The 16,271-nt window shown below is 37.2% G+C and overlaps 1 long non-coding RNA gene across 1 annotated transcript in view; it reads right to left on the reverse strand.

Moving 5' to 3' along the window:
* Positions 1-3,504: 3,504 nt before the first annotated feature.
* The window catches only part of LOC141376172 (uncharacterized), a 136,466-nt gene continuing 123,699 nt past the window's right edge, over positions 3,505-16,271 (reverse strand). The window contains exon 3 of the long non-coding RNA XR_012385548.1: positions 3,505-7,315. This is a non-coding gene — a long non-coding RNA (uncharacterized lncRNA). The remainder of the gene's footprint in view (positions 7,316-16,271) is intronic.

The raw sequence follows: 16,271 nt of genomic DNA on the forward strand, positions 1-16,271 counted from the left end.
CTGTAATAAACACTGCTTGGTTATTTGCAGAGGATAAATGAATAACCTGCGCTCGTGTTTGCAATCCTGATATAGACAGATAAACCTGGCACTCAGACTGAACACTAATGCTGCATTCCAATTTGCATATTATTTATTCCTAAATAGTATCTGGAAATAGACTTAGTGTGTCCTAAAAATTGTAGTATTGAAATGTGTGTTCCAAAGTTACTCCTATTATCTACTATTATATGTATAAATTCTGAGGGCTCATCCACATTCTCTAATTAGTTAGGAGGGTTTATAGGGATGAACCATTCCAAATAGAACGCAGTGTGCAAGACAAAACAAGAGCAAAGGACCAGGGGGACCAAAGTCTCCATCACCTTTCACTTTTCATTGTTTGCATGGAGGTTCTGGGCAGAAAGGTAGGCTTTATTTGTCAGAGGCATATAACAAACAAATACTTACACCGGTGCTTTCACACCTGTGAATCGATTCAGTTGTTCCGAAACAGAGATTACAAATGTTACATTGTTGCTCTTTGCTCTTGGAGCAGTTCGCTTTCACACTGCAAAGTTTTTAAACGGACCAAAAGAGCTAAAACAAGTCAGGTGAGAGTAAACTCTTCTCACATTGGTCAGCGTGTCAGGGTTTTTTTTGCAGAGTCCCGCTCAGCTGTCAGGAGAGGTGGTGGTTTGGGGGTGTTTGACAAGGTGCGCGCGACGTGTCTGAAGAGTGATGGAGAGATGCGGTGGGTGAGAAGGGTGCGCGATGTAGCCTATTTGAGGACCGGAAGAGAGACGCGAGATTAACAGGAGATTATCACTTGTTTGCGGGCATCCAGAGACTCGCGAAACTTTCCGCCCTACTCATAATTCTCTCTTCATATAGCCGTATGCCTATAACATATCCATAAAACACAGTGAAATAACCACGCTCGGATCGTTTTTTTTCTCACCGCAATCGATTCGCTCTAGAGTTCATTTCAATCGAGGTGAGACCACCTCATTCAAGCGATCTCGGAGCGATTGATTTGGCGCGGATCCGAGAGCGATTGGTGGTTTCACATATGCCAAGCGAACCGCGCTAACTGGGCAAACGAGACAGGTTCCGAAACAAAAGTGTAGGTGTGAAAGCACCCTTAAAACACATGAAAGCACATTTTATCCTACCCTCATCCTGCCAAACCTAAAAAAATAAAATGTGGACACAGCATACAGTGCTCAACATAAATGAGATTTGAAAATTAATCATTTTATTAATTTCTCAGTGAATATGGGTAAGATGTTTTGAACATTTTAACAAAAGTGATTTATAAAAAAAACTGATATATTTGTTAAAATAATATTTAAGTCACTGAAAATCTTTAAAAATAAAAAGATAATGCCTTTGAATTCATACAAAACTTATTAATTCATTCATTCATTTTCTTTTCGGCTAAGTCCCATTGATAATCTGGGGTCGCCACAGCGGAAAGAACCGCCAACTTATTTCAGCATATATTTTACGCAGCAGATGCCCTGCCAGCTGCAACCCATCCCTGGGAGACATGCATACACACTCATACACTACAGACAATTTAGCCTACCCAATTCACCCATACCGCATGTCTTTGTACTTGTGGGGGAAATCAGAGCACACGGAGGAAACCCACGTAAACATGGTGAGAACTTGCACAGAGAATCACCAACTGACCCAGCCGAGGCTCAAACCAGGGACCTTCTTGCTGTGAGGCGAACGTGCTACCCACTGCGCCACCGTTCAAAATTACAACACTATTTTTTTTTATATATTTCCCATAACATAAATTTGTGTGTACTAATTTTGGACCATTGTAATAAGTTATTTTGTTAGATAAGCTCCAGATGTGACTACAATACTGACTAATCTAATGTATATGCACAAAATATAATATTGTAAAGCTCCCTATAAAAATATTATTATAAATAAAAGATTTGTGAGGTGTGTACTCATATGTTGAGCACTGTATGTATGTTTATGCTTAATTGTGTACTCTAACTAGCAAAACTCGCCTCAGGTGAGGACTATGGAATGATGGAATAAAAGACATGTCATCTATGTACTTTTAAGCCAATGGTGTACTTTTAGGATGTCGTATAAGTAAGAGAATTGGGACACAGCATCAGCCTTGGAAAACGTCAGTGCCCAGTGGCCTCCTCTCCTCACGACCTCTCATTAACACAGGTCAGTTGTGGCGTGTCTGTGATCGCTGGTGCTGCATCTGCTGAGCCTTCTTAACCGTTCCTCTCCGCGGCCCAGCTCTCCAGCTCCCCAGCCAGTGACATTTGTGGTTTTCAGAGCAGCTGTTGCTAATAACCGAGGTCATACACCTCTCAGAGAAAGCCCAGATCCTGACATTTCCTCCGCTGAATGTAATATCCAATCATACTGTCTCCAATAACACACAGGTCACCACCTACATTATTAAACAGGCTCTTAGCTTTTGTTACAAGCTCTCTGCTAAGAGAATCTGATTTTCAATAAAGATTTGTTTGCTGAAAGATGTGACACAGGGGGGAGCTGGGAAATGAGATGATGGAGATAGATAGTTACAGGAAAGAGAAAGTTTAGTGCCTTTTTTTTAAACTATAAATATATAAATCATTGTCAGACAAAATTTGGAATAAATAATTCAAGTTCAGAGTGGGAAAGACACTGTCATATATTGTTGATACAGGAACATCACTCATGTACAAATGTAAACCTAATCCCTACCTCCAACTGTATGTTTTTTATTAAATCGGTGGAAATATGTGAATAACAAAGATGTAGAAGCACCAAACCCTGATTGTAAGTCTAAACATGACATAAACCGCAAACTTGTTCTTCAAATCTGATTGGACGTTGATTGCTGCTGATCCAGAAACATGCTGTGCTTGGCAAAAATAGGTTCTGCAAGTTGATATAGAATATTTTTGACTGCATCATGCATCATCCAAATGTCAGCACTGTTAAAAACCCAATACACAAATCAATGGTTAAACGGCTAATCTATGACATCTTCAGTTTAGATGTCAAACAGTCAAGCACACTCGTATACACACACAGGCACCGCAAAAATTGGAATCATGTTGCTTTCAGAAAGGTTAACTAGTTCTCTGCCCCCATCAATATTCAGCAGCTGGGCCGGCCCCTTAGATTAAACTCATCTGTCACTCAGTGACCTGAGAAGAACAACCAAGAGTGCTGCTCTTTATACTAATCACACACATACAGAATGTAGAACTACTGTCAATATGCCCACAGTCCACGTAATTGGCATTATTATAAGTGGTTCTTCTGAGAATTCATCTTGATTAATTGCCATCGTTTTGACCTCAGAACTTGTTTCAAACCAAATTCTAAAACAGTGTGTGTTTTAAACAGGTTTCATGGAAGCACTACAGTTTAGTTTCAGGAGATTAGCTGCTAGAGTAATCTGCGGCTGATCCAATTTTTGTTGTATTCATTTACTTATTGTTATTTTAAAAAAATAACTCCTCTCCATCTTTTTTTTTTTTTAATAGGCTCATTTAACAAGTCAACTAAAGTTGAATTTTACACTTTTTTAATCCATTCAGCTGATCTCTGGGTCTGGCAGAAGCACCTTTAGCTTGCCATAGACCATTAAATTAGAGTACATTAGCATTTACCCTTAAATTAGATTAGAAGACAAAAATAACCAAAGACTTTAGATTACACTGGATTTAAATTGTGAACTAATTCAGATAGTAAACGAAAAATTACTAATTTCTAGGCTGATACAGTGTATGTCTAGAATAGGGGTGTCCAAACTCGGTTCTGTAGGGCTGATGTCATGCTGAGTTTTCCAACTTGCCTCAACACACCTGCCAGAAAGTTTGTAATATATCTGGTAAGGATATGGTCTAGGACATGGGTCTAGTTTTGCTCCTAATTATAAGCAATAAGTTCATTGTTTTATTTATGTTTAATTAACAATATTGTGAAAGGCAAAACTTGAAAATATTTTACTAAAAGTAATTTAATTTTTAATATAGAGTATATGCTGATGTCACTTTCGGGAAGGGAGAAGTTGTTTCATGAAGATGAAAGCAAGACAGTTTTTTTGACCATGCAATATAGTTTAGTTAAGTTGTTATTAAACATTTTCAAAATGGCATCACTGGACTGTCTTATGTTACTCGTTTGTGACTACACTAATCACAAACTCATTTAAATTAGTTTTTAAAAAAAAGAACGGCACGAACTGTATTTTTTTAACGTGGCTTTAGATGCGATATATGAATATAAAGAGTTAACCAGATACAGTACAAGCCCCATGGAGCAGTTACAAGTAACAAAACAGAAATACATATATATATATTTTTGAGAGGGGTCTGGCTGCAGACTCGGTGCAGTGCAATCTAAGCTGCATCCAATGCTTTTTAATGCGCTCACTTAACCACACCCCTAACCCTACCCATCACAGTGACGTCACTCACTCCATTGAGTGCACTGAGTCTGACATTGCATCGCTGAGAGATGCAGTCTCAGCTTGCATCATAAAGGCTGCATCCAAATACTATTGATATTTTGTAAGCCAAAGAAAACAAGGAGGCAACCATTTTAATTGTACTTACTTAATTGTGAAATTTAGGAAGAAACTGGTCCATTTAAACTGTGTACTGATAAAGTTCCTGTCAAGTTCTGACAAAGTCCCATACATCAATAGTCTTTTCTGTTAATTCCTTTAACAAACGGAAGACTTATTCTCTATGCTGCAGAGTTGATCATTATATGAATCACTCATTAATGTTCACTCATCTTCAGTCATGATCAGTCCTACACACACCAGCACTCTGCTAGTGTTTAAATGGAAAGGTGCGTTCACGTTTTACCGGATCCAGTATTTTGTATTTGGTATTTCTCGCGTTGATGCTGGTACAAACAGGCCAAAGATCCAGACAAACAACAAATCATTTAAATGACTCTGAGTCCAATCTCTTACTAAAAAGGGTGCACTTTTAGATTTAAACATCAGCTGAATGTTTTCCTTTACTTAAAGCTGTGTTGAACACTGCATGGAAAGTCATTTTCAACAACCCGTAATAGGGGTTCTTTAAGTATACTTAATAAAATGAACTTGAAGTATACCAAAAATTTTTTAAGGGATGTGATGACAGGAATAAGATGTGTTTGATTAAATTAAGGAGACATTTAATGTCTGCAGTACTGGTGGTACAACGGGAGCATTATCGAGAATGACTGCATTAGTAAATTGTGTGACTGAAAGAGAAACTTCAACAAATGCAAGGCATTTCTGTGTTAATGTTATGCCTAAATCCTGACACTCATTGTTTAACATCAAATAATGGTTTGTGTTGCACAAGCTGTTAGTAAATCCATATAGCCCATAGCGGTAATCAAGGAACATCAAAGACATAAGGACCCAATAAAGGAGAGAATTTACTAAGAAAAAAGGCATGTGCTGCTAGCATTGTTATTTACATAATCTATCTTTATCATTTCTGTACCAAATTCCCTAAAGACAATATGCAAATCAGATAATGACCAAAAGAAATGGTGTTTGATCACAATTATATCAACAGACACAAAAAGTATACATATTAATTGATTCTGAACACGCTCTGAATACAGTGAATTCCTAATTGATCTGGTACATCTGAACAAGAATGAATAAATAATTAAAAATGATGGCCTTTGCATGTCATATGACACATCAAGACTGCCATGATAGATTTTTCATGTACACCAAAACTGTCTAAAAGTAATTAGATAACAACTCCTCATTAAATCTCATATGAAACATGTTGAAAACCAACCATGGAAATTTCAAGTACTGCATGGAGGTAATGAAGACACAGCACATAAATTATATCAGTTGGGTTACATTGGGTTTGGCAATTCAACTATTTTTGTTTTTCAAGTCATCGTTCATGTACGTGCTAATAAGTCTTCTGTACACTGTAAAAAATTCATTAATGAACTGCTGCCTTCAGCTTGTGCTTTACACGTTTCTGTTTATTTACTTCGCATCCGTTTATTCAGCTCATATTATGGGCCCATGATCCTAGCTCCATCAATTTTTGAAGGAGATAAATTAACTCCACACACAGTTTTACAAACTGACTTTTAATAACTTTTTTAGTAGTTTAAAGCAATATAGCATACAAGAATGATATTGTCACAGCCAGACCAGGTTCTCCCCACTCACAGGCTGTTTCTCAATTTCAAGAATGAACTTGCGCTCTTGTGGAAAGCGATCTTGCCAGGTCACCTCGGAAGAACAAATTCAGGAGATAGCGAGAACACAGAATATATGCTCTGAGAAATGAGATTCATGCGTTCTTCCCTGGTTCTTCCTGATGGTCACATGACCTTCATACGTTTTTAATGAAAAATAATTAAAAAATTACAACATTCATACAATAATTTATTGTTTTTCCCCTTTTCACAATATGTACTATCCATAAAGACTGAATACATAATAATAAAACTAACTTTAATACAAATTTCAGCAAATAAGCACCCTTAGTGTGTTTATACCTTTATAAAGATTTTTATGGTAATGTTTACTTTCACATTCTCATTCAGGAAAACTCATGAGATAAATAAGTTATATCTCTAAACTTTAATAATAAATCTATATAAAATCCTGCACTTTCCACCTCCTTTATTCAGTCGCAATAATTTCTGTGACTTCAAGAGTTAGTTCAGTACTCAAGTCTGCATCAGTGCATCCTCGATACCAAGAACACACCCGCAAAGTTTTAACGCGTCCTCCGTTCTTGCGGTCCTAAGTTTTGAAACTGAGCTTTGGCAGTTGATAATGATGTTACATGAGAACACAAGGACACAAGATAGCTGAAGAACGTGGTAGTGCTTTCTTTAACGACTTGCAAAGTACCGCGTAAGTACAGTGAAATAACTGTGTACTTTTCTGTATGTATCGTATAAGTATAAAGAACGTATGTGTAGGTACTTTGCGGTTTGTAAAAGAAAGCATTACCAAGAACGCATATTGAGAAACAGCCTACAGTCACCTGAATTTTGATTAGACATCTGCATGTCATCACCAGTCATCACCTCAGCCTCATAAAAACCAGTACCATGCTCCATCCAGCATCTGGCCTTGTTGCCACATGAAGGACTGCATTCTTCTTGTGGTCAGTGTGATTAACTATATAAAGTTTACTTACCTCTCTCGTATGTTCTCCAGTGTCTGCGTCTTTCCATCCTAGTGTGGTTACTCCTGGTCCCTCCTCTTTTTGTTGTCAATGTCCCAGAGTTCGTCTATCTGTGTGCCTGGCTACCATATCTCCCCTGGTTCATCTGGTCATCATTATCCAACCTGCAACAAATCTCTGTTGAGCTTTGATTGCATTCCTGCCATCCTTTACAATAAACTGTTATCATCCATGCATCTATAGTTCTCATCTTCTTCTGTGAAATCTGTAAAGTAACAGAAAATTGAATAACTCAAATAAGCAGAAAACACCAATTAATAAAATATGGGAAAGTCAATTAACAGATTGTTTTATTGTTGTATATTTGTTGACACTATCATAATGAGGTCAATAATTTAATATCATACATAAAGTGTTTTTCGCAAAATTGCACGGGGAACACAACTGCATTGTTCACTGCAAAAATGCTTTTCTTACTTAGATTAATAAACTAAAATAAAATAAAATAATCGTACGTCAAAAGAAAAAAACAAGATTAATTTGCTTACCCCATTGGCAGATTATTTTGCTTGTTTTACGGAAAAACTGACTTAATAATAGCATAATATTTCTCAAAACAAGGCAATATGTTTTGCTTGTCTAAAAAATGCTTCTTGATATAAGAAATTTTAGATATTTAGACTAGAAACAAGACAAAAAATCTAAGCAAGAAAAGCATTTTTTGCAGTGTTGACAGATTTATATTATTTTGCGTGTTATTTAAATTTAAAAACATCCATAGTACAATACCACCTAAGTCCATACAATAAAACGGATGGAAATTATGTCTGATTTCTCTTGAAAGTACTCTTATATCACACTAGATTTTGCTTATTACAAAAAGAAACTCAATGTTGACAATAAGTTAAACACAAACTAAATAAATAAAGATTTGGTGCATAGATGACATTTAATTCATTTTAAAATCACATTTAAACTATTTTTAACAGAAAAATGTAACGTAATGTGTATTATTTAGTGCATTTATCATGTATGGCCATACACCCAAAGTGCTTCACAATCATGAGGGGGGTCTCTCCACACCACCACCAGTGTGCAGCATCCACTTAGATGATATGACGGCAGCCACAGGACAATGGCACCAGTGCGCTCACAACACATCAGCTATACAGTATATGGTTACACTCCTACTTTTTAAGAGAAGTGCCATGGTATTTATAATGACCACAGAGAGTTAGGACCTCGGTTTTATGTCTCATTCAAAAGACCGCATCCACTGACAGTATGGTGTCCCCTTCAATTTACTGGGGCATTAGGACTCACACTTCCTGCTGACCTCACTAACACCCTTTTCTTTCAAATGCCACAAATGCTTTCAAACTATAACCATTTGAGAAGTGATACAAAAAAGAAACCACCAAGTGTATTTAAAGATTCAAGCAACCAGCCAGATATATTGAAAGACAAAATGCTCAGGAGCTTACTTCAAGTGTGCCTACCTACTCCCATGATAAACTAGAAGTCATCTAACACCACTTCCAACAGAAACCTAGTTTTCCCATGTGATCTCCTAATTTAGGTACTGACCAGGCTCAGCCCTTCTTAGCTTCAGTGAGTAACCGGTCTTGGGTTGCATGGTGATATGGCTGTGGCTCACAAAATAATATAATATAATTTTAAAAAAAGCAATGTTAATGTCAATCATTAGAAACAACATTTATTGTAAAATCAAGCAAAAAAATTTATTAATTAACTATAATTATTTATAATTACTGCACTATATACCTTTATGCATCTGCACAACTCTGGTTTGCACTCCTTGCCATGTGCCCTTAAGTGTTATTGTATTGTTTAAAAATTCCTATTTTTACCTATACTTTTAGATTAAATTATATGTGTAATTGTATTTATTGTAATTTCTTTTTTAAATTCTTTTGAAACTTTTTGTTTTTTCCTTCTTTTCCTAGGGTCTGAGAGTAATGCAGTTTCGATGTCCTGTACATGTGGTTGAACTGACAATAAAGCTGACTTTGGCTAAACTTGAATAGCACTATTTTTGCTAAATATGAATTCACGACGTATCATATTACACTTTGAAATTGCAGCATTTTCCAGAAGAACGTGACAAAAAAATGACCAAAAGACAAATTAAGGAAATTAGTGTATGTTGAAGCTCCTGTATGTTGCTTCGGGAAAAAAAAATGTCTTTCTTAATGAATATCATGCTGCAGCTGAGCATCTGGTATCATTTATAATGTGCTGTTTGCAAAGCACAAGAGTTTTTATTGTCAATGTGAAGTGATGAAATGAGTGCTGCAGTGGCCTCATGTTTCTGGCAGCCTCAGCCCACTGTAAAGCTGACAGTCTGACGGGTGCATAAGCACACTGACCCTCTCCACCTGATTCACTGACAAGACGGCTGAAGCTGTCAGAGTCTCTCACCTCGCTCTGACTCGGAAAGCAGGGATTTTCACATAAGGAAACAAATAAGTGCTTCTATGGGAAAGGAAGTGATGGGCAGTCATATCCTTCTATGACCATCCATGTTCAAACTCAAATATTCTGTTCCAAAATTTACTGTGCTTGTCTATGAAAAAAAAGTATTTTAAGGCATCAAAGACATGCTCTTGAGGCAGACAGCTTCTTTTGGACACATTTTATGGCTAAGCAATCCTAAAATGCACTGCAATATGCTCCGCAGAGAAAGTAAAAAAAATAATAATAAAGTGTATTTTTCCGTCCTAAAATAGGAAAAGTGGATTCGGACAAGCCCTTTCATGCTTTAGTCTTTGTGCCTAGATCGTTAAAATAGACCCTAAACATTTAATCAGTTGTAAATAAACAAATTGATAATAAAAAAAATAAATAAAAACAACAATTTAGATTGTTCTAAGCTACACTGTCAAAAATTTCCTGTAGAATCAGTAACTTACTGTAAATCCATTACAGCAAAAATACTTAATTTACATATACAGCACCAATTTTCTTGCTCTTTATGTATTTACAGAATTGTATGTATATTTTTACTCTAAAATGTAATGTGTATTTATAAAGCACAATTATTGTGTATGCACGGATAATGATTTTTGCAAATTACACAGTATTTAATTGTGATATGAACTGTATTTTACTGTAGGTTTTAAAGTTTCATTGTTAAAATTACTTTATATTTTACAAAATAATATATTAAAAATACATATAAAGCAAGCTACAGTCAATGGTGCTGTAAATGTAATTTCTCCTTACCACCACCAGTGGCAGCCACAGGACAATTGCAGCTATAGGTGGAGTGGAGAGGCGGCGATAAAGCCTATTTGGCGGATAGGATGATTAAAAGGCCATGATGGGTAGAGGCCGATGGTGAGAATTTGGCCAGAACACTGGGGTCCTACCCCTACTCTTTACGATAAGTGCCATGCAATTTTTAATGACCACAGAGAGTCAGGACCTCGATTTATGCCTCATCCGCAAGACGGCGCTCACTGGCAGTATAGTATCCACTTCAGCTTACTGGGGCGTTAGGACACACACAGGGCATAGGTTGTGTGCCCCCTACTGGCCTCACTAACATCCCTTTCAACAGCAACCTACTGTAGTTTTTGCCATGTGGTCTCCCATCCAAAAATATGCAGTAATTTTCACAGTGTTACTTTAAAATACAGTAACTGTCTTCTAGAAAATATCAGTTCATATTACAGCTAAATACTGTGTAATGTACACAAATTGCTAACAGTGTACTTTACTTTTAAAGGCAGAGTTCAAGAAAAGTCTTCTTTTTATTAAAGGCAAAACAAGATATTTTGAAGAATGCTGTAAAAAAGCAGCCATTAACATAGTAGTGACAAAAATGCTATGGAAGTCAATTCCAACACAGCTCTTAGATTTAAAACCAAAGACCAAAAACAAACAAACAAAACAAATGTATAAATAATTAAAAGCGCATATTTGATTTGTATTTTATTTATTTATACAGGGACAATGTACAACTTGACATGTTGTGCCTGAGTTAGCTATAAAGCTAATTTGCATCTGTAGTCAATGGGCAGGAAGTTATAACAAATTTAACAATAAAAAAAAACAATATACACTTACAGTACAATACATCCAATGCATCATATTTAATCAAATGAAATCAAATCAGGGGTTGCATGGTATCCTGTCACAGGGGTGTTGTATACTGGTATTAATGATAATTGTGATATTTAATTAATAAAATATCATTGTTTATTATATTTTCTATTATGTGATAAATGATTTTGAATTCTTTTGGTCAAATAATAAAGCAGTGAAACAACTGAAATCATCATATCATGCACATGAGCAAAATACCAACCGCTTGATACTGACACAAATACAATAAGCTTCACCGTATGCTTGATATTTGTGTATTATCCAAACTTGAAAACAACATTGTTGTTGTTTTTGCGTAACAGACAGGTTTTTTCGCTCTGAGAAGTTGTTTTTCAGACACAGGTTTTATTTGTCTGTGTTTCTAGTTATTGTTTTGAGCACGAAGTTGTCAATAAGACTGTCATTTCGCTATGTGAGTAAATGGCAAGCAATCTATTTCCTAGTGACTCTTTCCCCATTTAGACATGGTCTATGTGATGGCTCCTCTATTATCTGAAGAAAATATGTGCGTTGGAGCTTGTAGCAATCAATATACCTAGATGTGAACAGCATAACATCTTGATGGATACTTCTTTCTTTTTCTTCTTTTTTTAAAGTCTGTGTGAAATCAAAATTTACAATGTTTGTTTTGCTAGCGCATATTGTTATTGATTTGGTGAACAATTAATCTGTGCAAATAATTAACGGTACAAAAAAGTTTGTTTTGGTGGTCTTCCATGAACATCAAAAACTTTAACACTATTTGCTACAGATTATCCCAACATACATTTCATACATGCAAACTCGAGGATGCAATACGAGCAAAACTGACCTTGACAAGGCAACTGCATTGAACTTTGACAGCTGATGAATAATGATAATTGCACCTAACAAACCACCAGTTTCAAATAGCAGGCTGATCTATTTATGATGAGCGAAGTCTTTCTATTTCTTCACACCATCTTTTCTTTCTCTCTTTCTCTCATTTTGTGACCCGTGCAAGGCTTAAGTAACTCGTTAGAGCGTTCATTTGGGGCTCTCACTGTTCCTGTAATTGAGAACATCATTATTGATTCGCCGTCTGGCGTCTGAATCTATTGCTGAAGTAAGGCAAGTCAAACCTTTCCAATATACTTCTCCCCATATTGCATACTGTGGGAATGAATCAACACAGGATCTCCTGATCATTGCCTCAGCATCTTTGCTGCCCTTTTAAAATTAATCTGTATAATCCCTTAATCATTGTACTTTTTTTCTCTTTCTTAATTAGTCGCTTTATTTTCCTTTGAATAAGATGTTACAAGACCGGTCTAAAAATTAACGGAGGATTTTTACCAAACTACAATTATGTGAGTACATGGAACAACTTTTTAAAACTCTTTTTCTTGGTTAATTTGTATATATTTTGGGTTTTAGTTAACATAGTTTAGTTAAGACGTCATGTAAAATGAACATATTTTTCTTTTGGTTTGTTTAATAAACATACTTTAATATACTTTTACACTTTTTTTACACCTACTGTATTTGCTTTTACTGTGCAGTGAATATCTGTTTTGATTATAAATACATTATTTTCTTTATAACCTTTTTTTTTTACTTGTTTTTTATAACTTTAGATAAAGTAAAATGTAAAACTTCAGATAAAAAAACATCTTAGAATTCATTCTATTTACTTGTATTTATTTATTTATTTTTTATTTTTTGTTTATTTTATATTTGTTTATTTATTTTGGACATTTAATATATTATGACAGAATGTTCAGTAAAAATGTTCATTCATTCATTGATTTTCATTCGGCTTATTCCCTGATTTATCAGGTTTCGCTACAGCGTAATGAACACCAACATTTCAGTTTATGTTTTACACAGTGGATGACCTTCCAGCCGCAACCTAGTATTGGGAAACACCCATACACTCACTCACACACACTCATACACTACGGCCAACTTACTTACTTACTGACTGCTAGTTGATATTAAGCCACACCATGTTGTTGTTTCATAACATCTATTTTTTTACGAGGCGAGTCGTTAGCCCAACACTCAACCCCTAACCTGGAGGACCAGGATAAATACCCTGTGGATAATTTAGCTTACCCAATGCATCTATAGTGCATGTATTTGGACTTGTGGGGTAAACCAGAGCAACCAGGGGAAACCCACACAAACACAGGGAGAACATGCAAACTTTGAACGGACATGCCGGGACTCGAACAAGCAACCTTCTTGCTGTGAGGCGACAATGGTAACCACTGAGCCACCGTGCTGCCCAGTAAAAATGTTAAATGTTACAATTGTAAAAAATACCAACTGCAAACATCATAGAATAATGTGCAATTCCTCTGTCTCTTGACCTTCAACAGACCTTAATGAAGGTCAATAAATCGAAATCTTCAGGATAATTTTTGCTTTTGATTCACATTTTTAGATTATGACTTTTTTCCTACTATTGCTTCTTCAGGTGTGCTGAGTTTGTACTAATAAATTATTTTAGTACACCTTGGTGACCAGGTTTAGGAAATTGTTCAAACATTTCCTCCTGTTCCACCAGGCTATAAATATGAGATAGCACAAAGATCAAAACCTTTTTATATTGATTTTTATTCAGAAGAACTCATCCCTATGCCCAGGATGATGGTCCAAGTGGCTAACAAATCACCAAGAATCCCAACTGGAGAGCTGCAGACTTTAGTTAGGTACACTGTAAAACCCAAAAAGTTAAGGTAACTCAACCCGTTTAAGAAAACCGATTGCAAAGTTCAAAAACGAATCCTAATGAGTACTGTGAAATTAATCCATTTGAGTAAATGAAGCAATCTGAGCACAGTAAAACCCAATAAATAAAGAGAACTTTAACTGAGTACTGTAAAACCCAGTAAGTTAATGCAAGTCAAACAGTTTAACCACTTAAACTCTGCTGCTATTTGGGGATTTCCGCCTGGATTTTGCCTACCCAAATTTAAAAGCTTCCCAAATCCACATGCAGAGGTGTAAATGCAAAAAATTGGTATCATTTTAAAGAAAACCCTTTGAATTTTCATAAAACATTATTGAAAGTGTTTAAAATAACTGTATATGTCGTCTGTGTTATAATAAACACCTAAATTTTTTTTTTAAAAAGGCGCTTTTTGTATTTTTTTTTTAGAAACTCAAATTTGAAAGTGTACCTTTTAGGTTCTGTATGGTCTAGCGTGCTGTAATTAATTTAGTTGGTTCCTGCACATGTCTGTAATCATAGGAAAAAAAAATGTCTCCACCATAATCTATGCAAAAGTTATTGCATCCCAACTGATGAGAGGTGTCGTACAAGCCACAGAGACCGATCCTTGTTTGCATATTTCACTATTCTTTTGTTTGATCAAACATAATTCACTGTGTTTGGACCACATCAGACATATAAAAGGATTGCTTATGCACATCACCTCAAAAACAGAGGAGAATGGCCCTGAAGGGCACAGCATAAGGTAAGAGATGACAGCTGTCTGTGCTATCTGGGGCTGCTTATAGATCATAAATGTATTGTTTAAATGTAACTATTTAACGATGTAACTATCCGTCTTCCTTTCCGTATGGATGATGATATAGATGCTGACCGAATATCCACACCAGATGAGTAGGGGATGAGACAGAACGATGGAGCACCCACCAGATGAGTTACGGAGATTACTACGAGGAAACACACACCTCCAACTGGAATACGGGGCTGACTGGACAAACTGGAGACAAAACAGAGAACAGGTAAGTTTCTGGAGGATCGCTCACTGCTACTGAATACGTGGGGAGTATTCGTAATCAGTCCGCTTCGTATGAACGAGCCCGGACAAAGAGTGGTGTGAGGTGTGTGATTATATAGTCTCATGGTGATGAGATGCAGCTGTGCATGATTAAAATTCAGGTGATGATGGGCATTGTGTTAAATTGGTGGAAGAGCCTGGCCAATCTGTGACATTACCCCCCTCCCCAGGGCCCGCTCCTGAGGGCCTAATAATCCGACGCCGTGGTGGTCTACCTCGTCCACGAGGTGCCGGACACTCAGGGTGATTGGAGTGGAAATCTTCCATCAGTGAGGGATCTAAGATGTCTGATCTGGAGACCCACGATCTTTCCTCTGGTCCATATCCTTCCCAGTCAACGAGATATTCTAACTGACCACCACGACGCCGGGACTGTAGAATCTCCTTGACAGAGTAAATGGAGTCTTCTGGCATCAGTGGTGGAGGGGTTTCCTCTTCGTGGCCAGGCTCTGTGGAGGGAATCAGAGGTTCGTGATAGGGTTTAAGGAGTGACACGTGAAATGTGGGATGGATCCTGTACTGTGGTGGTAGTTGTAATTTGTAGGTGACAGGGTTGACTTGTTCCAGGATGGTGAAGGGACCAATGAATCTGGGACTAAGTTTTTTGGAGGGCAGTCGCAGGCGTATGTCTCTGGTGGACAGCCAGACCTTCTGTCCCGGGTTGTAGACGTGACCTTCAATCCTTCTCCTGTCTGACACCTCCTTGGTTCTTCGGACTGCCCTCTGGAGATGGTGATGGGCCTCGTCCCAGACCCTCTCGCTCTCCCGAAACCAGTGATCCACTGCGGGTACATCAGACGGTTCGTCATTCCAGGGGAAAAGTGGAGGTTGAAATCCCAGAATACACTGGAATGGCGTGAGTCCTGTGGTGGGTTGCCGCAGTGAATTTTGGGCGTATTCCGCCCAGCCCAGAAACTGGTTCCAGGAATTTTGGCGATCGTGACAGAAAGTCCTGAGAAATCGTCCCACTTCTTGAATCTTCCTCTCCGTCTGGCCGTTGGTTTGTGGGTGATAGCCAGACGAGAGGCTGACGGTCACACCTAGGAGTCGGAAGAAGGCTTTCCATAGTCTGGAGATGAACTGAGGACCTCGATCCGAGACTATATCTTCTGGTAAACCAAAACATCGAAAGACATGGTTAAAGAGACTTTCAGCTGTCTCTAGGGCTGTGGGAAGACCTTTCAAGGGAATCAAACGACAGAATTTTGAGAATCGA

This window comes from Danio rerio, chromosome 9 (genome assembly GCF_049306965.1).
Source record: "Danio rerio strain Tuebingen ecotype United States chromosome 9, GRCz12tu, whole genome shotgun sequence".
Classification (NCBI taxonomy): domain Eukaryota; kingdom Metazoa; phylum Chordata; class Actinopteri; order Cypriniformes; family Danionidae; genus Danio; species Danio rerio.